The following is a 24,663-nucleotide window of genomic DNA, read 5'->3' as shown; positions in this document are numbered from 1 at the left end:
GTCTCTGACAGACCACCTAGCCAAATACACGTGACTGACCTTGTCACCAAACCAGTCCAGCTATACACAGTTTTGCCTCCCCAAGCAGGAAAAAAGACACGAGAAACTCAATCCCTGAAAATCCCGTGCGCGCTGTCAGCAAAAAAAAACCGTCAGCCCTATGACAGCAGAAACCTGCACTGTGAAGCTCGTGCGTTTCAAAACATCCGTGCTCGGGAGCACTGTCAGCAAAAACTCTGCTGTGTCCAATATCACGCACAGGCGCTTTCTATCATACATTGACCCAGAACAGGCACTCCACTGAGTGACGCTTTCTTGGTCTCTGTCACCCGATCGTGACACACCTCCCCTCTTCAAGACGAAACCTCGGTTTCGCTCACAGTCATGTTCTCCTCTACAGCCCGAGAGAGAAAGTCAGCTCCAACATTGTTGGCGCCCGGAATGACGCGTACCGTGAATTGGTACGGTTGGAGAATCAACGCCCAGCGCATAAGTCTGGCGTTTGCCAACCTTGCAACCTGAAGATATTGCAGAGGTTGATGGTCTGTTTCCAGACAGAAAGGTCGTCCTCAAGAACGAGCAACCCCTCGTTTCACCCCTGATAACTGCAACCTTCTCTGTCTTCTTGTCTTTGTTCTTCTGGTCTTTGTTCTTCTGGTCTTTGTTCTTCTCCCCGTAGGCAGTCCTCTCTATGTAGGCGCGCAGCAGGTTGGCGTGGTACAGGCGTGCTTTCCCGTGCATCATGATCCTGTAGTCGTTCTGGCCCACCCTCGCTGTCACCTCAAAAGGTCCTTGCCACTGCAGTTGTAGCTTGTTGTGTTTGACAGGTAGAAGTAGCAACACCCGTTCTCCAATCTTGAAGCTGCGCGGCCGTGCCTTGCGGTCGAATCCTCGCGCGTAACGCTGTGCTGCTCTTCCCAGGTTCTCTTGAGCCAATTTGCAGGTCTCTTCAATCCTGTTCCTGAGTTCTACGATGTAGGTCGCTGTCGTCTGCACCTCCTCGTCAGCTTCTTCGTCCGTCCAAGCTTGACGCAGGATAGCCATGGGACCGCGTACCTGTCTGCCGTACAACAACTCAAATGGGGAAAAGCCCAAGCTCTCCTGAGGAACCTCGCGGTATGCAAAAAGCAATGCTGGGATGTACCTGTCCCACGTGCGTGGTTTCTCCTGAGCTAGTTTCCTCAGCATGGTCTTCAAGGTGCCATTGAACCTTTCCACCAGTCCGTTGCACTGAGCATGGTAAGGAGTGGTGAAGTGCTGCTCCAGTGATAGCAGTCGTGCTGCCTCCGCCATCACTCCTCCCGTGAACTGCGTGCCTCTGTCGGTGAGTACCTCTGATGGAATTCCCAGCCGGGACCACATAGTAACCAGAGCCTCAGCTACTCGCGTGGCTTCAATCGATTTCAGAGGGATCGCCTCTGGGTATCGAGTAGCGTAGTCCACCATGGTCAAAATGTATCTGTTTCCGTCCTCAGACGCAGGCAAGATGGGCCCGATGATGTCCACTGCCACCCGACGAAAGGGTTCGTCGATGAGCGGCATCTTCTCTAAGGGGACCTTCCTCACCCTTCCTTTGGCAACCACCTTCTGGCACTTATCGCAGGACGCACAGAAACGTCGGACATCCGTGCAGATGCCTGGCCAGTAAAAGTGGCGCCAGACACGATCCGTGGTCTTCTTGGTACCAAGATGACCTCCCAGAATCGAGTCGTGTGCCGTTGCCATGACACCCTCGCGAAACTCGCGAGGCACGACAACCTGTTTGAATGTACCTTCTTGGTTGCTGAACTCACGGTAGAGCAACTTCTTGTCCCTGAGGAACTTTGACCTCCCATGCTTCCCGCTCAGCTTCACCTTCCCCGACTTCGCGTGCTCCCGAGGAGTAGCTAAGGTCGGGTCAGAATCCTGAGCCTTCGCGAGAAGCGCGGGGGTCACGTTCCCCAGGGCAGCTCGTGCAGCAGGTAGGGGTTTGAGAGGTTTGTCCTCTCGCTCCGCCTGTGCCCGCGTGAGCACTGAAATGACGTCGGGAGACCGATAAACGGGAACCTCCCTGGTGACGCCGTCCACAAACTGAACCCGGTTTCCAATGAGCAGGTCGCATGGAGGATCGTCCATGACGACGGCCACAATGGTCCCCGTGAACAACGGGGTTACGACCTTGATCACTGCCGTGTTCAAGTCGTAAGCGTGAGATGCCTCGGCCATTCTCACCCTGATGCTGTCTCCTGTGTAGGCCATAGCTGGAACTAGACTCGCCCGAACCACTATCATGTCTGCCCCTGTGTCCCGCAGACCTTCGCCCTTCACTCCGTTAACGTAGACGTTGCAGTGGGGCTGGAAATGTTTCCTGGAGCACGGAACGCAGAGTTGTGGGATGGTGCATGAGCTCGTGACGTCCCTGAACTCCTCACTGCCAACGAAGTGAACGCCCTTCTGGTCAGCCTGTCTCTTGTGGCAGTCCTTCTTCACGTGGCCCCGCTTGTTGCAGTAGTAACACTGGATGTCAGTTCTGGAACTCGATCCCTTGTGTCCCTGATCGTCCTTCCCGTCCTTGGGTCCTGAAGAACCCGAATTTCCCGTTTTTCCTGGCCGTGAGCCTGAAGATTTGCCGGAGATCGCCTGGGCGTCCTCGTGCACTCTGATCCAGTCGGCTGCCTCCTGAGTAGTCTTGGGCTGGTGCTCCTGCACGAAGGTCACCACCTCAGGTCGCAGGCTGGACATCAGTTGTTCCATGACTATGAGGTCGGCAAGGTCGTTGACGGTCCAGTCCTTTTCGGCCATCTCCACCCAGCGCCGCAGGTAGAGGTTAAGGCGTGCCACAAACTGATGACTCAGCTCGCCGCTCAGTCTCTTGCTGTTACGCAGACGTCGTCTGTAGGCTTCAGCAGTCAGGTTAAAGCGCTGGAGTAACGCCTTCTTAAGTGCCTGATAGTCTCTCGCCTCGTCGTCCTCCAAAGCGTTGTAGAGCTGCAATGCGCGTCCCTTTAAGCAGGTGCTAAGGCGGCTAGCCCACGTGGCCTCTTCCCACTTCTGGTCAGATGCAATGCGCTCAAACCGGCGTAAAAAGTCGTCGAGCTCGTCCTTGTCATCGTCGAACGTCGGCAGTCTCGTACGGTCGGCAACAAACGTCGGCGCGCTAGCCTGAGTAAGCGTACCCTTCTCGGCCTGTAGCCTAGCTAGTTCTAGCTGGAGATCGCGATCCGCCTGCTCTTTCTCTTTCCGTTCCTGTCTGTCAAGTTCGGCCTGTCGTTCCTGTCTCTCAAGCTCGTCTTTCTTATCCTGTCGGTCACGTTCGTCTTTCTCTTTCCGTTCTTGTCTGTCACGTTCGTCTTTCCTTTCCTGTCTGTCTCGTTCAGCCTGTCGTTCCCTTTCTTGTCTGTCAAGTTCGTCTTTCTCTTTCTTGTCCTGTCGGTCACGTTCGGCCTGTCGTTCAGCCTGTCGTTCCCTTTCTTGTCTGTCAAGTTCGTCCTTCTTGTCCTGTCGGTCACGTTCTTCTTTTCTTGTCAGTCGCTCAAATTCTTCCTTCCGTTCTACTTCTAAGCGTTTTAGAACGCTTCGGGCTCTAACGCGTGCGTCTCGCTCAGTCGGTTGCTCGCTGCCAGGAGTCTCGAAAGTTATTCTCCTCGTCGGAGATCCCCCTGTAGCCATGGTTAGTTTTAGCAAAGCTTTATCACAAAAGTAAGTCTAACGCAGCTATAGCTAGAATACGCGGTGACGAAAGCGGTGGATACAAAAATCCAGCAACCGGAAAATGCAGAAGAAAAATCCAAACGGTGTAGAACAAATCGCGTAGCCTACTTTATGGCTGCTTTCTGCGGTGAAACAAAGTGTTTCCCACAGCCGTGGCCTACTTTATCGGCTGCTTTTTGCGGTGAAACAGAGTGTTTCCCACAGCCTTGGTTAGGACAGAAGTCCTCGGACCCTTCCCCCCCAAAATTCCAACAAAGTCAAAATATGGAGAAAAATCCAAGTAAAACAAGACGGTAGAAATGTAACCTGTTACAGAATGCGAAACAACAATGTAGAGAAAACTGAGTAAAACGAACAACAAATCCGTTAACCCCGCTCAGCTCTCTGCAACGGAAAACTCTGAACGTACAACAACAAAGATTCACAAACAAAGGAAAGGGAGATAATCACAGTTAGCGCATACAATAACTCACAAATTACAATTTACATTTCCTGCAAGATGTGAATCGCTTAAGGTGTGGTATATGATCAAAACTATACAAAAAAGGGTAGCACCAAGCAGAAAATAAGTCGAGCACTGACGAGATTATCTGCTCTTAGTTCTCCTTAATTGGTGGGTCTTTATCAGTTGGAAATTAACTGAGTAAATCCCGGCTTGGCCCCCACGTGTCACGTTTCAATATATCACTCAAGGTGATTATGAACCGGTTAATTACTACTAATTAACTAACCACACCACGATCCACTCTCGCAGGCATACAATTAAATAGAGTCAACAAAAGTATAAGTTTCAGACGCCTGTTTATGTATAAACTCTCCACCTCCCTCGAGCCTTCACTCAAAATATGTTCCTTTTACGTTCTCAACACGTAAAAAACCAGTGTTCACTGACAAAATGCCAGTACTATGTAGAAAATTATAGTAACACGCTGAACCCGTGTAAATACAGTCGAAATGAGAATGTTCTGTTCGAAAAGCTCTAGTTCGTGCAGGTGTCACACACCCCACGTTGTCACTACTCCAATGAAATCATAAATACGAAAAGACAACGGTGGTCAACGGGGTGCGTACGACATGGTGCACTTAGCTTTCTCTCTGCTGCTGCTGCTTAGCCGGTATGCTGGTTAGTCGGTTCGCTGGTTAGCCGGTCCGCTGGTTAGCCGGTTCGCTGGTTAGCCGGTCCGCTGGTTAGCCGGTCTCCTGGTTAGCCGGTCTCCTGGTTAGCGTAGCCTCAACAGTTCCCGCCAGAGTCAGCCGTGCCGATGTTACGGGAACGTAACGAACGAACGAAGGAACGAACGAAGGAAGGCTGCAAACAGAAAGCATCGGTGCACTAAACATGTCAGCTACCCCTCACCCACCACCTTAAAACATGTCATCTTTAAATATCTCATCGAGCACGTGGGCCTGCACAAAACTGACTTTTTACAACAACAAAACAGCCATTTTCCGTCCTTCTCTCCCTATCTGCAAAAACCATATACAGATTAGTATTTTAGCGTCACAGAGAGTAAATTATGCGCTAACCTGGAAAGAACAACAGAGAGTATTTCATTCCAACACAGACTCATCAACAGCGTTAAATAATGATTTATTACCTCAAAAGCCTATGATTGTAACTCTCAATGGAAGCAAAGTCCGCCTCCTCCCTGGAACAGTCTCTGTTCGTCAACAGTGACCCAAAACGTCCAGAACCCCTTGTCGAATCCTTATGCGAAAGCCATCGCCGACGAAGGAAATGTGACGACTTGTCCTCAGCAAAATACGTGGCAGAGGAAAGGAATAACTTGTGGAAGTTCCCCTAGAGTGCCGAATATGATACTCGGTGAAAAACCATCATACTCTAGTAACTGTGTGTTAGGTCCTTCCCCTTCTGCCGCTGGGTGTCAAGTGTGTCGTCCTTGAGTCTCTGACAGACCACCTAGCCAAATACACGTGACTGACCTTGTCACCAAACCAGTCCAGCTATACACAGTTTTGCCTCCCCAAGCAGGAAAAAAGACACGAGAAACTCAATCCCTGAAAATCCCGTGCGCGCTGTCAGCAAAAAAAACCGTCAGCCCTATGACAGCAGAAACCTGCACTGTGAAGCTCGTGCGTTTCAAAACATCCGTGCTCGGGAGCACTGTCAGCAAAAACTCTGCTGTGTCCAATATCACGCACAGGCGCTTTCTATCATACATTGACCCAGAACAGGCACTCCACTGAGTGACGCTTTCTTGGTCTCTGTCACCCGATCGTGACAAACAGCTTCAAGGTGGGTTAGACAGGCTCTTGATAAAGACTGAGGCAAAATGTGCCAAATCACACATTGTTTTGTAAGAAGGAAAAATCGTCATTTGTCACCTTTCTGCACTTTTTTGACTTTGAGTGCATAGCCACAATGGTCACAGAAAAGATGCATCAAACAGATTAACTTCAATTGTTATCTGATGTTTCTGTTTCGTTTTATGTACTAACTAAAAGTGACTACTCAGAGCGCTTAACTTCAGTTGTTATCTGATGTTTCTGTTTCATTTTGAGAACTATCTAAAAGTGACTACTCAGAGCGCTTATCTTCAATTGCAATCTGATGTTTCTGCATAGTTTCGTTTTGAGAACTAACTAAAAGTGACTACTCAGAGCGCTTAACTTCAGTGGTTATCTGATGTTTCTGTTTCGTTTTGAGAACTAACTAGAAGTGACTACTCAGAGCGCTTAACTTCAATTGTTATCCGATGTTTCTGTTTCGTGTTTGAACTATCTAAAAGTGACCTCTCAGAGCGCTTAACTTCAATTGTTATCCGATGTTTTCTGTTTCGTTTTTGAACTATCTAAAAGTGACTACTCAGAGCGCTTATCTTCAGTTGTTATCTGATGTTTCTGTTTCGTTTTGAGAACTAACTAAAAGTGACTACTCAGAGCGCTTAACTTCAGTTGTTATCTGATGTTTCTGTTTCGTTTTATGTACTAACTAAAAGTGACTACTCAGAGCGCTTATCTTCAATTGTTATCTGATGTTTCTGTTTCGTTTTGAGAACTATCTAAAAGTGACTACTCAGAGCGCTTAACTTCAGTTGTTATCTGATGTTTCTGTTTCGTTTTATGTACTATCTAAATGTGACCTCTCAGAGCGCTTAACTTCAATTGTTATCCGATGTTTCTGTTTCGTGAACTATCTAAATGTGACCTCTCAGAGCGCTTAACTTCAATTGTTATCCGATGTTTTCTGTTTCGTTTTTGAACTATCTAAAAGTGACCTCTCAGAGCGCTTAACTTCAATTGTTATCCGATGTTTCTGTTTCGTTTTTGAACTATCTATAAAAGTGACCTCTCAGAGCGCTTAACTTCAATTGTTATCCGATGTTTCTGTTTCATTTTGAGAACTATCTAAAAGTGACTACTCAGAGCGCTTAACTTCAGTTGTTATCTGATGTTTCTGTTTCATTTTGAGAACTATCTAAAAGTGACTACTCAGAGCGCTTAACTTCAGTTGTTATCCGATGTTTTCTGTTTCATTTTGAGAACTATCTAAAAGTGACTACTCAGAGCGCTTATCTTCAGTTGTTATCCGATGTTTCTGTTTCGTTTTGAGAACTATCTAAAAGTGACTACTCAGAGCGCTTATCTTCAGTTGTTATCTGATGTTTCTGTTTCGTTTTATGTACTAACTAAAAGTGACTACTCAGAGCGCTTAACTTCAGTTGTTATCCGATGTTTTTGTTTCGTTTTATGTACTAACTAAAAGTGACTACTCAGAGCGCTTATCTTCAATTGTTATCTGATGTTTCTGTTTCGTTTTGAGAACTAACTAAAAGTGACTACTCAGAGCGCTTAACTTCAGTTGTTATCCGATGTTTCTGTTTCGTTTTGAGAACTATCTAAAAGTGACTACTCAGAGCGCTTATCTTCAGTTGTTATCCGATGTTTCTGTTTCGTTTTGAGAACTATCTAAAAGTGACTACTCAGAGCGCTTAACTTCAATTGTTATCTGATGTTTCTGTTTCGTTTTATGTACTAACTAAAAGTGACTACTCAGAGCGCTTATCTTCAATTGTTATCTGATGTTTCTGTTTCGTTTTGAGAACTATCTAAAAGTGACTACTCAGAGCGCTTATCTTCAGTTGTTATCCGATGTTTCTGTTTCGTTTTGAGAACTATCTAAAAGTGACTACTCAGAGCGCTTATCTTCAGTTGTTATCTGATGTTTCTGTTTCGTTTTATGTACTAACTAAAAGTGACTACTCAGAGCGCTTAACTTCAGTTGTTATCCGATGTTTTTGTTTCGTTTTATGTACTAACTAAAAGTGACTACTCAGAGCGCTTATCTTCAATTGTTATCTGATGTTTCTGTTTCGTTTTGAGAACTAACTAAAAGTGACTACTCAGAGCGCTTAACTTCAGTTGTTATCTGATGTTTCTGTTTCATTTTGAGAACTATCTAAAAGTGACTACTCAGAGCGCTTAACTTCAGTTGTTATCCGATGTTTCTGTTTCGTTGTATGTACTAACTAAAAGTGACTACTCAGAGCGCTTAACTTCAGTTGTTATCCGATGTTTCTGTTTCGTTTTATGTACTAACTAAAAATGACTACTCAGAACGCTTATCTTCAATTGTTGTCTGATGTTTCTGTTTCGTTTTATGTACTAACTAAAAGTGACTACTCAGAGCGCTTAACTTCAGTTGTTATCCGATGTTTCTGTTTCGTTTTATGTACTAGCTAAAAGTGACTACTCAGAGCGCTTATCTTCAATTGTTATCTGATGTTTCTGTTTCGTTTTATGTACTAACTAAAAGTGACTACTCAGAGCGCTTAACTTCAGTTGTTATCTGATGTTTCTGTTTCGTTTTATGTACTAACTAAAAGTGACTACTCAGAGCGCTTATCTTCAATTGTTATCTGATGTTTCTGTTTCGTTTTGAGAACTAACTAAAAGTGACTACTCAGAGCGCTTAACTTCAATTGTTATCCGATGTTTCTGTTTCATTTTGAGAACTATCTAAAGGTGACCTCTCAGAGCGCTTAACTTCAATTGTTATCCGATGTTTCTGTTTCGTTTTTGAACTATCTAAATGTGACCTCTCAGAGCGCTTAACTTCAATTGTTATCCGATGTTTCTGTTTCATTTTGAGAACTATCTAAAGGTGACCTCTCAGAGCGCTTAACTTCCTTTGTTATCCGATGTTTCTGTTTCTTTTTGTGAACTATCCAAAAGCGACAACGCAGAGAGCTTATCTAACTTTGTTATGTGATGTTTTCTGTTTCGTTTGATGAGTTATTCTAAAAGCGTGTAATTAGCCCCTTGACTTCCGCTAATGTAGAAGGCACTTACTTGGCTATTTTCTACAAAATAACACCCTGACAAGGGAATCAACTCTTGTCTATTACCTTGTGAATTGCAGCAAGGTGTTACCTCCCCTGGATGCCAATTTTCAGTGTTGGTCTGATTGCCCGCCACACACAAACACACACACACACACTTACACACACACAAACACACACACACAAACACACACACACAGACACACAAACACACACACACACACACTTACACACGCACTCACGCACACACGCACACACACACACACATACACACACACACACACACACACACACATACACACACACACACACACACATACCCACACATATACACACCACACACACACACATACACACACACAAACACACACATATACACACCACACGGCACACATACACACACACACACACACACACACACACACACACCTTTAAAGACCCTGTTACCTGACATTTCCTTGTTTGTAAATATACCTGTATTTTAACATGCTCTTTTTTCAAAAGCTGATTGCATCCACCGTGTCCTTTACGTCTTCGTCGCTTTTGCTTTAGTGTTTCTTTTGCCTTTTTTTTTTTCTTCTTGTTCTTCCTTTTTTTTTTCCTTTTTTTTTTCTTCTCATTTTATGATTTTGTTACCTTTTTTTTTCTTTCTGGTTAGGCTAATTTTGATTCAAGCGTGACCAACACAAGTATCTATCAGTTGGATAACTCTTTTTCTCTTTATGAACTCTTTTTCTCTTTATGAACTCTTTTTCTCTTTATTAACTTTTTCTCTGGAAATAAACTGATCAAACTCAGTGTGACACGTTTTTGTTAAGGTGTGCGAATGATATAATCAAATGCTTTCCGCTCATGATGTCGGCCATGAAACTAGAAATAGAAATACACGATCGTTAACCGTAAACATCTAGCCTACTGGCAGCAGCTCCTTAGAGCATAACAGCTGTACTCTGAGATCGTTAACCGTAAACATCTACTGGCAGCAGCTCCTTAGAGCATAACAGCTGTACTCTGAGATCGTTAACCGTAAACATCTACTGGCAGCAGCTCCTTAGAGCATAACAGCTGTACTCTGAGATCGTTAACCGTAAACATCTAGCCTACTGGCAGCAGCTCCTTAGAGCATAACAGCTGTACTCTGAGATCGTTAACCGTAAACATCTAGCCTACTGGCAGCAGCTCCTTAGAGCATAACAGCTGTACTCTACGATCGTTAACCGTAAACATCTAGCCTACTGGCAGCAGCTCATTAGAGGATAACAGCTGTACTCTACGATCGTTAACCGTAAACATCTAGCCTACTGGCAGCAGCTCCTTAGAGCATAACAGCTGTACTCTACGATCGTTAACCGTAGACATCTAGCCAACTGGCAGCAGCTCCTTAGAGCATAACAGCTGTACTCTGAGATCGTTAACCGTAAACATCTAGCCTACTGGCAGCAGCTCCTTAGAGCATAACAGCTGTACTCTACGATCGTTAACCGTAAACATCTAGCCTACTGGCAGCAGCTCCTTAGAGCATAACAGCTGTACTCTACGATCGTTAACCGTAAACATCTTGCCTACTGGCAGCAGCTCCTTTGAGCATAACAGCTGTACTCTACGATCGTTAACCGTAAACATCTAGCCTACTGGCAGCAGCTCCTTAGAGCATAACAGCTGTACTCTACGATCGTTAACCGTAAACATCCAGCCTACTGGCAGCAGCTCCTTAGAGCATAACAGCTGTACTCTACGATCGTTAACCGTAAACATCTAGCCTACTGGCAGCAGCTCCTTAGAGCATAACAGCTGTACTCTACGATCGTTAACCGTAAACATCTAGCCTACTGGCAGCAGCTCCTTAGAGCATAACAGCTGTACTCTACGATCGTTAACCGTAAACATCTAGCCTACTGGCAGCAGCTCCTTAGAGCATAACAGCTGTACTCTACGATCGTTAACCGTAAACATCTAGCCTACTGGCAGCAGCTCCTTAGAACATAACAGCTGTACTCTACGATCGTTAACCGTAAACATCTAGCCTACTGGCAGCAGCTCCTTAGAGCATAACAGCTGTACTCTACGATCGTTAACCGTAACATCTAGCCAACTGGCAGCAGCTCCTTAGAGCATAACAGCTGTACTCTGAGATCGTTAACCGTAAACATCTAGCCTTCTGGCAGCAGCTCCTTAGAGCATAACAGCTATACTTTACGATCGTTAACCGTAAACATCTAGCCTACTGGCAGCAGCTCCTTAGAGCATAACAGCTGTACTCTACGATCGTTAACCGTAAACATCTAGCCTACTGGCAGCAGCTCCTTAGAACATAACAGCTGTACTCTACGATCGTTAACCGTAAACATCTAGCCTACTGGCAGCAGCTCCTTAGAACATAACAGCTGTACTCTACGATCGTTAACCGTAAACATCTAGCCTTCTGGCAGCAGCTCCTTAGAGCATAACAGCTGTACTCTGAGATCGTTAACCGTAAACATCTAGCCTACTGGCAGCAGCTCCTTTGAGCATAACAGCTGTACTTTACGATCGTTAGCCGTAAACATCTAGCCTACTGGCAGCAGCTCCTTAGAGCATAACAGCTGTACTCTACGATCGTTAACCGTAAACATCTAGCCTACTGGCAGCAGCTCCTTAGAGCATAACAGCTGTACTCTACGATCGTTAACCGTAGACATCTAGCCAACTGGCTGCAGCTCCTTAGAGCATAACAGCTGTACTCTACGATCGTTAACCGTAAACATCTAGCCTACTGGCAGCAGCTCCTTAGAGCATAACAGCTGTACTCTACGATCGTTAACCGTAGACATCTAGCCAACTGGCAGCAGCTCCTTAGAGCATAACAGCTGTACTCTACGATCGTTAACCGTAGACATCTAGCCAACTGGCAGCAGCTCCTTAGAGCATAACAGCTGTACTCTGAGATCGTTAACCGTAAACATCTAGCCTTCTGGCAGCAGCTCCTTAGAGCATAACAGCTGTACTCTGAGATCGTTAACCGTAAACATCTAGCCTACTGGCAGCAGCTCCTTAGAGCATAACAGCTGTACTCTGAGATCGTTAACCGTAAACATCTAGCCTACTGGCAACAGCTCCTTAGAGCATAACAGCTGTACTCTACGATCGTTAACCGTAAACATCTCGCCTACTGGCAACAGCTCCTTAGAGCATAACAGCTGTACTCTACGAACGAAGGAGAAGAAAAGAGGGCGGACGACGTCGACATTAATGTCTTTGATTTCTAACTTAGACTGTCTACATAAGAAAAACCCAATTTAGTTTAATGACACACAAAAACAACTGACTTCTACCTGAGAATTCAATCTTGCATAATTATTATGAGGTCAAAAGCCTTCATGTTTTGCTAAGAATCCAAGCCCAAATGACGTCAAACCCATTCATTTCCAACTAAAAATCAAATCCAGCATGACGTCAACATCCTTCGGTTTGTTGTCATAAGAATCGAATCTTCGGAAAGCTTCGGTTTTCTAGCTAAGAATCAAATCCAGCATAATTTTGTCAAAGCTTTTCATTTCTAGCTGAGAATTCAAGCCTGGATAATGACTTCAGTCTATAATTTCTAGCTAAGATTTCAAGCCAGCGTATAATATTATGACGTCAAGCGTTGTCGCCAACTTCACGGAAAGTGTCCGACATTCAAAACAGTCTCTTTGAGACCACGTACACCATACATTCATAATTGTGGGAATGAGTAAGGTTTGTATATAGTACATGGTTGTTTTTCAACGAGAAATATACACGTTAACTCTTACCAGTTCGGGGGTTTTAGGGCATATTTTACAGTGCTGTTGGTGCCTACTTGCCTAGTGGCTTTATGGGGTCATATTCTAAATGCAATATAGCAAGTTATATATCAAATGAAAGGAAAATGAATAAGCTTTTCATATTTGCAAAAATAATTGTGCTATCTTTAAAGGTGAAAAAGTTATGAGGGTGACAACATGATTTTTGTTGAAATTTGTACGCCCATTTTTTGGAACACGTGACAAACACAAAGAAGAACTTTTTTGTGTGTTCAATTTATTTTAGATATGCTGCTAACTAGTCTGTTTTGGCATTCATTTTACATAACATACCAAAGTTTTATCGAGTTTTGCTGATAAACAAAAAAGTTATTGTCACCTGAATACCTCCACCCAAATTTCAAAGTTGGACGTTTCATGACATACGCATGCCTAAGGCCCCCCTCCAAAAAAATAGTCTGTTTACGGTATCCCGACCGACCCTATTTTTTCCCACAACCTTAGACTTTATTTTGGCATTTGGGAAAAACTTAAAAATATTGTTTTTTGAAAAAAAGGGCTTTGTTTTTTTGGCAAAATAACTTAAAAATATGTTTTTGGGGAAACAAAAACAAAACAAAACAAACAACAACAAAAAGTCCCGACCTACCGACCCTATTTTTTTGGCCTATGTTACCGTTAACAGACTTCTTTTTTTTGTGTGCCTAATAATGCATTCCTATAACTAACTTATAATAACAAAAACCCAGCTTGTTTCTGTCATAAAGTGTGTCTAACATATGAGTTTATCCACTGTCCGACCCATCCAATGTAAAAAAAAAAAAATATTTTTTTTGATAATTAGATAATTGGTCAGTGGAAAACTACAGGGGGGGGGGGGGGGGGGGTCATCGTAGATCTGTCCTCACTCAAGCATGTTCGCCCAGTTTCATCCCATCTTACATGCCTATCTATATCTATATATATATATATACGACTTGTGTCTGTGTGTGTGTCTGTGTCTGTTCTTTGTGTTCGATGCGCGGCCAAAGTTCTCGATGGATCTGTTTCAAATTTGGTGGCCATATTCACGTTCACCCGGGACACAATCTGGTCGATGAGATGTTTCAATACGTGCTCTCAGCGCGCAGCGCAAACCGATTTTGGTTTTTTTTTCGGGATCAACTACCAGTAACTCTTACTTATCTTCTCCATGTTTTCAGCGTTTACCTCCCTTTCTTCGTTTGGTGCACTACGGTATGAGAAGCATCTTCGGATATTCCCGTTCTGTTACTATTTTTAGAAGGTCACCGCAGTGTCCAGAACGCTTTCCTTGGACCCGTAAGTTGTCCTCACTGTAAAAGTGCAAAGGTCGAATCAATTTATAGCCACGCGAAAAATACACTGTCATCTATCTCTATAATTATATTTATACATATAGGTATATGTTGTAGTCCAGGTAGAAAACTTCAGACCATGTGAGTAAAAAATACATGTATGTAACAAATGGGCGGTGCCTTTTATCGTCCGTGTGGTTTTAATATGAAATAAAATATTTATAACTTTTTATGAATTATTGAATGATTTTTGGATTTGTTTTATTTTTTTCATCATCGTGATTCTGTGTCTCTGTCAGAAAGATGCCAAGTTCTACAACCGTTGTCAAAAAATCTTTCTCTCTTTAGCAGCGGTTGTTCCCCTTTGTATGGGTGTGTGTGTAGACTCTCTCTCTCTCTCTCTCTCTCTCTCTCTCTCTCTCTCTCTCTCTCTCTCTCTCTCTCTCTCTCTCTCTCTCTCTCTTATTGTGCCTTGTTTATTTAGTCGTTTGCGCCGTATATATGTTGTGGGTTTGGCGACCTGTAACACTACACTACACTGACACACACTACACTACACTACACTGACACACACTACACTACACTACACTGACACACACTACACTACACTACACTGACACACACTACACTACACTGACTTTTTTTTTTTTAAAAACCACAAACAAACAAACAACACCACTACTCTCTTCGTGCGAAAACGTGTATAAAAATTATAGCACTACAAACGTTGTCAAAAAATCAGAGGTTCACATTTACATTTGTACATGATACTTTGCAAAGAGAGTCTCAACATTTTTGTTATCTCCCCTGCACTATCCGTTAGTGTTACACTTCTATGTTGGGGGATAACTCTGGTGTGACCAGTGTGATTGTCTCATCTTGTGTAGGAATACAACTTGTCTGCTTTGACAGCATTTAATTTGTGTGGTTTTATTCATTCTGGTAATTATGTATGAAATTGTTGTTTAGGGTTGTTCACAAACTGTTTCTCTTTTATCCCTATTATGAACAGAAACATTTATTGTTGGTAAATGGTATGGTGTATGTGTGTGTGAGAGTGTGAGCGTGTGTATATGTGTGTATTTTTCACTGGGGCCGCGTATGTAGGCCTATATGTGTGGGTTCGGCGACCTGCGCCAGGCTACCCTCCTGGGACACACATACACATACACACACATACACATACACACACATACACATACACACACACTACACACACATACACAAACACACACACACACACACTACACAGACTATGTGTAAAAAAAATATATATATTTCCCCTGCCCCTGAAAATGTCTGTCTTGTGTAAGAATACAACTTGTCTGCTTTGACAGCATTTAAGGTATGTTTGTGTGCTTTTATTTGTTCTGGTAATTATGTACAAAATTGTTGTTTATGACTGTGGTTTATGAACAAAAACATTTTCTTTGAAAGGATTGTATTGTTGGCAAATTGTATGGTGTATGTGTGTGTGTGTGTGAGTGTGTGCGTGTGAGTGTGTATTTTTCACTGGGGCCGCGTATGTATATGTGTGGGTTCGGCGACCTGCGCCAGGCTACCCTCCTGGGACACACACACACACAGAAAGAGAAGGAGCGAAGAGAGAGACCAGAATATGATTTATTTCAACCGCATACACACACACACACAGAAAGAGAAGGAGCGAAGAGAGAGACCAGAATATGATTTCTTTCAACCGCATACACACACACACACACACACACACACACACACACACACACACACACACACACACACACACACACACACACACACACACAAAACAAAAGAGAGCCGGAAAACCACCAGAGTCTTTATATATTGGTTTATTACACTAACTAAACACACTTATTATATCGTATTATATAGCTATTCTGATGGACACGTGGGGGGATTCGGGGGCTGTGATTGGATGGTCTCACACATCCCTTTTCCGATCATCAAAGCATAACGCTACGAAAGTTGGCCATTTTTGCCGATATCCAAACGATATCAGCAATAACAAAGACGCATGGTTCCGGTTTCTTCCACGTGTATAAAGTACACGCATACCTCGCCAGGCTTGTGTCTGTGGCTAGTCGACAGACGATGCCATTTGCTGTGTGTGTGTTTTTGTTGTTGCTTACTGTACATGACATACATTACGTGTAAAATCCAGTTCTTTAACTGGCAGCAAACCTTGCAAATTTCCAGAAGCTGCAATCTGAAGCGACCTATCTCTGATTTTTGCAGACGATCTCTCCAATCACCAATGTTTAACACAAAATCAGCAAACTCTCCTGTCACATAGAACGTCCATTGTGTAGTGCAATGTTGAAATGAAGTTACCGGTCTGAAACATTTCGTCGTTTCTTCTGAGACAATCCTTGTTCTCTTATCATCTACAGATTTACCGCAGTCTTCACCACGCGAATTCCCAACAGAAGTCAGACTTTCGAACATACAATCTACGTAGGCAAGCATGATACGTCATAACGTCATACGATTCCTAAGATATTGACGTAATGCTAAGCATCCGGTTATCTTGAGTTTTCTCCGTAATACATGTCCGTGGGTTTTTCAATGTTCGGTTATTTCCGTGGCTTCATGCAGAAAGGGAACCGTCGTCTGCAATCAACGACATGGACCATTCTGGTCCTTGTTGCTGACAAAAACATGATTTTAACACAGAATTTAATGTCAGAATAGCTATATAAACGCTATTGTGTTTTCATCGTAGCAATAGGGTCCGATATTTAGACTCGAACAAGTATAATGCGACTCGTCTTCGACTCGTCGGCATTATACTTGTCTCGTCTAAATATCGGGCCCTATTGCTACGCTGAAAACACAATAGCTGTTAATATGCGGCACACAATATCCAACAACCAGACGTCTTCTTGTCTGTGTCTTCCACTATACTAGGGCGCAGCAGCAGCAGCACGACCAGCAGCACAGACCGCGTCAATATGACCGAAAACACGTTTCAGTCCTCGAAATGTTTCAGCGTCCATAATTATAGGGTGTCGATATCGATGACAACCTTTGTTCTCTTTCGTCCATATCTCCGCGGCTTTCGCCATACGGAAACTGCATGGTAGTGGTGGTGGTGGTGGTGGTGGTGGTGGTGGCGACGACGGTAGAGTCGTCGTCTTTTTCCTCTCCATCATTTTCAGTCAGTTTCAAGCTCATCATTACTGTCACCCCCCTCCTTCTCCCTCTTCTCCTCCTGTTGCTCGAAAGTATGTTTGTCATCATCCGTGTGACAGTGAGTTGATGGTATTTATTTTTGTTTTTATCACACATCAAGCTGCTTTCCTCGTGTATTTTTTATGTTCATTCATGTATTGTACACTTGGCAATAAATTATCCATCTATCTATCTATCTATGGTATCGTGCCGCCGGTGGTCACGGTCGCGTCGCAGTCTAGTAGTTCTTCCTGGAATGCCATAATCCGTGTCTCATTTCCGCTTTTGACCTCCGCTTTTGACCTCTCGTTGTACCACCGGTCGTGGTGGGGGTCCTTATCGTCGCAGCAGTAAGATTTTTCCGGCGGGGGTCCCGCTCCTCCTTTTCCACAACAGCATCACTGTGACCAGTCATTGTTGTCTTATTTTTGATGGCGCCGCTACGAGTTCTGTGACGAATATTGTTGTCATCATCACTCAGTGGTGGTGGTCATCTTCTTGTTGTTGTTGGAGCTGCCGCCATCCCGCTCCATCATTTCCACAGTACCATCAGTGTGACCAGTCATAGTTGTCGTTATTCCCAGACCCGGAGGTCTGGGTTATGCGGAGGCATTTGCCTGTGTGAACGGTGACATTCCGGAACTAATTTTCGGCAAACTTAGTTGTTTGCAGCAATGTATTTCAACTTTTTTTTTCATTCTTTCTTCAAACCGTTACATCATGATGCAAAATTACACTATAATAGGTTATATAATACCAAAAACTATCTCAGATCTCACACGCTAAAAATATTACAAAAAACAGTTCTAGAGCGACATCAATCGCAAACCATCTAGCTTCCGGTGTGTAAGGGAAGTAACTCGCTTCAACGCCATGCGATAGGGCACACAACGGTTCTTTCCCTTGGCCCATTAGCTCAGTTGGTTAGAGCATACATATCTCTGGTTAGAGCGCCGTGCTGATAACGCGGAGGTCGTGGGTTCGACCCCCATGTGGGCCACGCAATATTTTTGATCGCAACGCAGTTTTTTTTGTCTTTCTGAGATAAGTTTTAGGTGTTCTTACTACATGTACACACTATATTTTACTGTTTCTCAAACCCACTGTCTTTAACATTTGTTTACAGTTTCACTTGCCAATAACTTGCTGCTGGTGATATCTGAATCATGTTGCTGATGATATCTGAATCATGTTCAATTAACTTTAACAATGTATAATTATGCCAATTATGTTTTTCACTAATGCACCAAAACTCCATTTTCTAGACTTCTTTTTACAATCCAAGCAGTTGCTATTTTCCTAACTCAAACATTTCTCGATCAATCCAAACTATTTTTAAGCTGTGTAACATAACACATTTTCTTTCCAATTTTTTATTTTTCTATCTCGTCCTTTGTTGTTGACAAATAAATATATTTATTTCATAACTCAAACATTTCTTGGTCAATCCAAACTATTTTTAAGTGAGTGTGACATAAAACAATGTACATATCGTCGTCGCCATGGCAAAATTGAGCTAATGTCAAGTGAAATGTTGTTTACCTTTACTGTACCAATTGACACTAACGCAATTTTCCCATGTTGACGACAATATTTTATTTAAAATTGATTTCAGGATTTTGTTAACATAACACATTTTCTTTCCCATTTTTAATTTTTCTATCTCGTCGTTTGTTGTTGACAAATAAATATAATTATTTTCCCAACTCAAACATTTCTCGATCAAACCAAACTATTTTTAAACTGTGGGTGTGACATACAACAATCTATATATCGTCGTCGGCATGAAAAAATTGCGCTAATGTCCAATGAAACGTTTAGTTTTACTGTACCAATTGACACTCGCGCAATTTTTCCATGTTGACGGCAATATCTTACTTAAAATTGATTTCAGGATTTTGTTAACATAAACATTTTCTTTCCCGTTTTGAATTTTCTATCTCCTGATTTGTTGTTGACAAATAAATGTAATTACAATACTACCATCATTGCACTTGCCAATATCTTGTTACTGGTGCTATTATCACAATTAATGGTGTTCAATTAACGATGTTACATTTGCTTAACAATCAGTATTACATTTATTGTTTAAATGTACTTTCTTTCACATTTTGTAGTTTTCTATCCCATGATTCGTTGTTGACAAATACATGTCATTCCATTAATCCTATCCATGTGTTGCATTGTTGTGTAAGATGACTGAGTGTGTGCATAAAACATCAGAAATTGTGAAAGAAACAATTGAAACTCAGCAGAGACTTTCTTCCGAGATTTAAATCTCTTAGAAGAGAAAGAGAGAGAAATAAGTATCCCTTCACAGACAGCCTATTGGGAGCACCAGATCCTCCTCCAAGATTTACAGAGCAAAGTCCCTTTGTGGGGGACGTATCGCAAGGTAATCTAGTCCTGAATCTCTACATTCTACTACGTTCTTACCAGTTCCATTTAACTTTGCACGAACACTATCCTGGAAGGTGGGAAATCAGACTGAAGAAACTTAAGAAACTAAAGCCTAATAACCCCAGTGCTAGATCGATAGATATCTTTGTTGGCACAAAAGATAAGATTACCTTCTATCTATATATATATACGACTTGTGTCTGTGTGTGTGTCTGTGTGTTTGTGTATCTGTGTATTTGTGTATTTGTGTATTCGCCATGCACGGCCAAAGTTCTCGATGGATCTGCTTCAAATTTGGTGGGCTTATTCAGAGAGACCCCGGACACAACCTCATCGATGAGATATTTCAACACGTGCTCTCAGCGCGCAGCGCTGAACCGATTTTGGTTCCACCTCAGCTACCCGGGCCCCCATACCGACACACCAAAGCCGCTACACCACATCACAACGCCAAAGTTATCGGTGGATCTTTTTCAAATTTGGACACCGTATTCAGCTACACCCCGGACACAATATCATCGATGAGATATTTCAACACGTGCTCTCAGCGCGCAGCGCTGAACCGATTTTGGTTTTTGTGTTCATTTCACCATTACAAGTAACTCTTCCTTATCTTCTCCAGTGTTTTGCGTTTATCTCCCTTCCTTCGTGTGGCTTCAATCCATATTCCCGTTTCTAAGTTACTATTTTTAGAATGTCACTGCGCTGTCCAGAACGCTTCCCTTGCAAAGTTCTGTTTGTGATGTGGTCTAGCGGCTTTTGTCTGTCGGGGGTCATTTTTGTCCTCAGACTCAGCACGAGTAATTCACTGCAGTTGCTGGCCCGTAGAGTGCGTCTTTCACAAGCAGACATGCAGATTACATAGCGACTGCTTTAACGTACCTCGAGCTTACATAGCCAAGTCAGTGCTCAAAATACGATTTCTTCCCGAATTTCTGATGGTAAAGGGGGACAATCACATTTTGTGTGTGTTTTAACACACGACACAGCTCTCTTGGCATAGACCCAGAGAGGGCTTTTTTAACTGCCCTTGGTGGCTTTTCCACTCGCCCTGCAGGAGTCCTCGTGATTCTCGGGAGAGAAGTGAAAGTCACTAGAGGGTGAGCTTCAGCTCACTCTTTGTCAAGGGACGCTTTTGTCATCCCTTCTTTTTTCTCTTATACTGTTCAAAAAAAGAAACGCATAGCTTGTAATATTTGGTTAATTTAGTGATATGGCTACAAGGATATCCACCAAACTGCAGAAAATGTTTATCTGGTCGTCGACCTTTCGTCCATTGCCACAAGTGAGCTCTGCACGTGACGCATGCGTTATCAATGGCTACAATGTCAAAATTGCTCATTTGGCATGACCACTCGTCATGCTTCAGTGTAATCTCGTGAAACTCGGGGAATATTGAGCTCTCACCATGTCTTCCAAAACCCATAAAAGCGGATTGTTCGCCACAAAGAAATCAGACGACAATTCAGCGACGAAAGATGGCCCGATTGAGCAGAGAAGACCGCCAAATTGCATTGGGTCGTTTACAAGCAGGCCAAAGTCAAAGTGCAATCGCCAGGCACTTCCACGTGTCCCAGAGCACCATCAGTAGACTGTGGGTCAGGTTTCAAGCCACTGGCTCCGTTGCTGACTTGCCACGAGCGGGAAGACCAAGGGCGACAACTGCTGCTCACGACCGCTTCATACGGCTCCGCCACCTCCGGAATCGTTTCCTGTCGGCCTCATCTTCTGTCCAGGTTCTCCCCGGGCCACACCGATTATCGGACCAGACCGTGCGGAACCGCCTGCATGAAGCTGGTTTGAGAGCTCGCAGACCTCACAGAGGAGCTGTCCTCACCCGCCGCCATCGCCAGAACCGAGTGCAGTGGGGCAACCAGCACCTTCGCTGGACCGTCCGGAATCACTGGAGACACGTGTGGTTCAGCGACGAGTCCTACTTCCTGCTCCAGCGACATGATGGTCGGAGGAGGGTCTACCGGAGAGTAAACGAACGTTACGCGCCCAACTGTGTGGATGAGGCACCCGTTCATGGTGGTGGAGGCGTCATGGTGTGGGGGGCGATCAATACCGCTGGAAGGAGCACCCTGGTGCACGTCCAAAGGCGCATAACTGCCCAGCGATACGTGGAGGAAATTCTGCGCCCACACGCCCTTCCTCTTCTGGCTGACCAGGATGCCATATTCCAGCAGGACAACGCTCGCCCGCACACAGCACGACTCACCACCCAGTTCCTCACCGACCACCATGTCCAGGTGCTTCCCTGGCCATCCATGTCGCCAGACATGAACCCGATAGAACACCTCTGGGATGAATTGGACAGACGTGTGCGCAGGCGAGAAGAAGCGCCGGCAAATCACAACGATCTATTGCAGGCACTTCAGGAGGAGTGGGACACCATCCCACAGCAAGATATCCGGCATCTGATCCAGTCCATGCCCAGAAGGTGCCGGGCAGTTGTTGCTGCTCAAGGCAGTCACACCCCCTACTGACTTGACAGCCTCGGCACCCAATCGTATTGATTGACTGATTGATTTGAAGATGCAAATGAACTGTGTGTGCATTCAACTGTGTCCATACCAAATTTCAAACAAATAATCTAAATATTGGATTTTCTGTTAATTTTTTCGAAAAATAAAACAAATTTGGCAAGTAGCAACTATGCGTTTCTTTTTTTGAACAGTATATTTTTCCGGCGTGAAGTTAAAGGACTCATCACGGTCACGCGATACGTGTACCCGGATCCTCGAGCCGTCTCACTCTACTGCACATACGGGTCACGAATAAGTCATCGTGGGATCGTGGTGGTTGGGGGTTGAGCGTACTTGGGTTAGCACAAATACAGATACAAATATGTATTTGTGTGTAAGTTGATACGTTTACGTCGGACAAAAGCTGCTGTCTTTCACATTTCTGTAACCCGGTTAATTGAGTCACGACTTGCTATAATCACGAGTAGCCTACGCTGACGTTCGAAGCAAACACAGGCCGTGAAAACAGGCTTGCCTTTTTGAAAGGAGCAAGCTTACCCGGTGTAGGATCCGGTCCGGTCCCCCCTCTGAAGTAGTCCCCCGGGGGACCAATTCGTGGCAAAAACTGCTCTATAATGGTCCCCCCTTAGACATCCAGCCTCGTTTTCGACTGGTCCCCCTGGGCGATTTTGGTCCCCCCTCGCATCCAAAATAGGCCCCCTCTCGAACTGGTCCCCCTCTTTTCTAACCAATGTAGAGCTATGTCAGTATTTATTTTAACTTTATTGTTATAGTGTGTGTCAACTCAGTAGAAAACGTGACTCTGGATCTCTCTCTCTCTCTCTCTCTCTCTCTCTCTCTCTCTCTCTCGACGAGACCGAACAGGGCGGATTTTTGACTGCTGCGATTTTACCAGCTCAAAATCTTCAAATATTCAAGTACCATGTCTGTCGTTGGACTCCCAACTGCAGTGAAAGTCGTACTAGAGGCCCTGCTAACCGAAAACCAACTCACTTCGTGGAAGGTGTCCGCAGAAGGAAGGAAGACCGTTGTTGTTTTGCGACTGACCAGCCTCGAGACAGCCGCCATTACAACGCCAACATCACAACCAAGCGGCACTGAAGTGAGATATCGTCGCAAGCCACCGAGTCAGATACGAAGGGACACAGAGAGAGCTACGGTCTACGCAAGATCAAAAGAACAAGAGCAGCAAACACAGGCAAGTGCTTATCTTCACACGTACCCTCTTTACTCGCCAAGAAAAGACTATGACAAACAACATTCCAGGGTTGAAAAAACACGTGAAACACGCAGCCTGGCCGCTCCAACACAGCACACGCCTGCCCACTGTCACACAACAAGGTCAGCCACGTGCCCACTGTGACACAACAAGGTCAGCCACGTGCGAGAATGTCAGGTCAGAGGTGTGTTGCGATGTGACGTCACCGATAGCAGACGATGAAACCACTGCAGCGGAACTGGCAGCAACAGACAAAGAATTTGATCCAGGCGATGTATACGATCTAGCCCTAAACTGCTCAAAGAACATTCAACTGAAAGCAAGACTGTTTAACAGAAACAGAAACCGCGCTCTCATAAAAGTCGTCTGTGAAAGAAAAGGTGGCAAGAAACAGCTGATTGCAAGGGGAGACGACTACGTTCTGACATATGACTGTGAAACAGCCGAGACCACGTCGTACCGACAAGAGGATGACATGCCCCCAACTATCCGGCGCCTGCCCCAAGTCGACCGCAACACCTTTCGAGAAGAAATCGACCATTTGACTGCAGATCTCCAGGTCCTGTCTACATTGGTACAATGCTACCTGCGTGCCATGCCAGACTGACTTTTCACGAAGCTCGTGGGAACACCGATTCATATTTGAGTTGTGACTGACAAACCGCGATCGGTATCGAAAAATATCTTGTTAAAACGGAACAGTCTCAGACTAAAGACACTGTCGACTTGGATGTGACCAAGTGGATACTAATTCCGGGTTCGGTTTTCCACCCGTTTGGTTTTTGTACAGTGCCTTCTTTGCGCGTGATGAGTGATATCCCCATTGCAAGGGACCGATGGCCTATGGCAATTAAACTTTCGTATTCGTATTCTCTCTCTCTCTCTCTCTCTCTCTCTCTCTCTCTCTCTCTCTCTCTCTCTCTCTCTCTCTCTCTCTCTCTCTCTCTCTCTCTCTCTCTCTCTCTCTCTCACTCTCTCTCTCTCTCTCTCTCGCCCCCCACACTTTCTCTCCTACCCCCATCTCTCAAACACACACACACATTATGCACGCACGCACGCGTGCACACTCACTCACGCACGCACTGACGCACGCAAACACACACAAACACACACACCTCTTTCGTTATATGTATAATTATTTTCATTTTTGTACAGAGATGTTATTCAAGATGATCTTGAACTGGGTGAAGGTTACAGTGTCAAATCTAAACTTTTAAAAGTGATTTAACTTCGTAGATTTGCCGTTCTATGCAGCCTATACTTTTGTTTTTTATTTTCTCTTTTCTTTTTTTTTTGTGGAATGAGAAAACG

At 44.2% G+C, this 24,663-nt stretch overlaps 1 non-coding gene across 1 annotated transcript; it reads left to right on the top strand.

The window, feature by feature from the left end:
* Positions 1–18,149: 18,149 nt before the first annotated feature.
* Positions 18,150–18,244, top strand: Trnai-gau (transfer RNA isoleucine (anticodon GAU)). The gene has a single exon. It is a non-coding gene; the product is annotated as a tRNA-Ile (tRNA).
* Positions 18,245–24,663: the final 6,419 nt, after the last annotated feature.

Source organism: Littorina saxatilis, linkage group LG14 (genome assembly GCF_037325665.1).
Source record: "Littorina saxatilis isolate snail1 linkage group LG14, US_GU_Lsax_2.0, whole genome shotgun sequence".
NCBI classification, from domain to species: domain Eukaryota; kingdom Metazoa; phylum Mollusca; class Gastropoda; order Littorinimorpha; family Littorinidae; genus Littorina; species Littorina saxatilis.
Note: the sequence above shows the minus strand (reverse complement) of the source record. Positions and strands in the feature narration are given on the sequence as shown.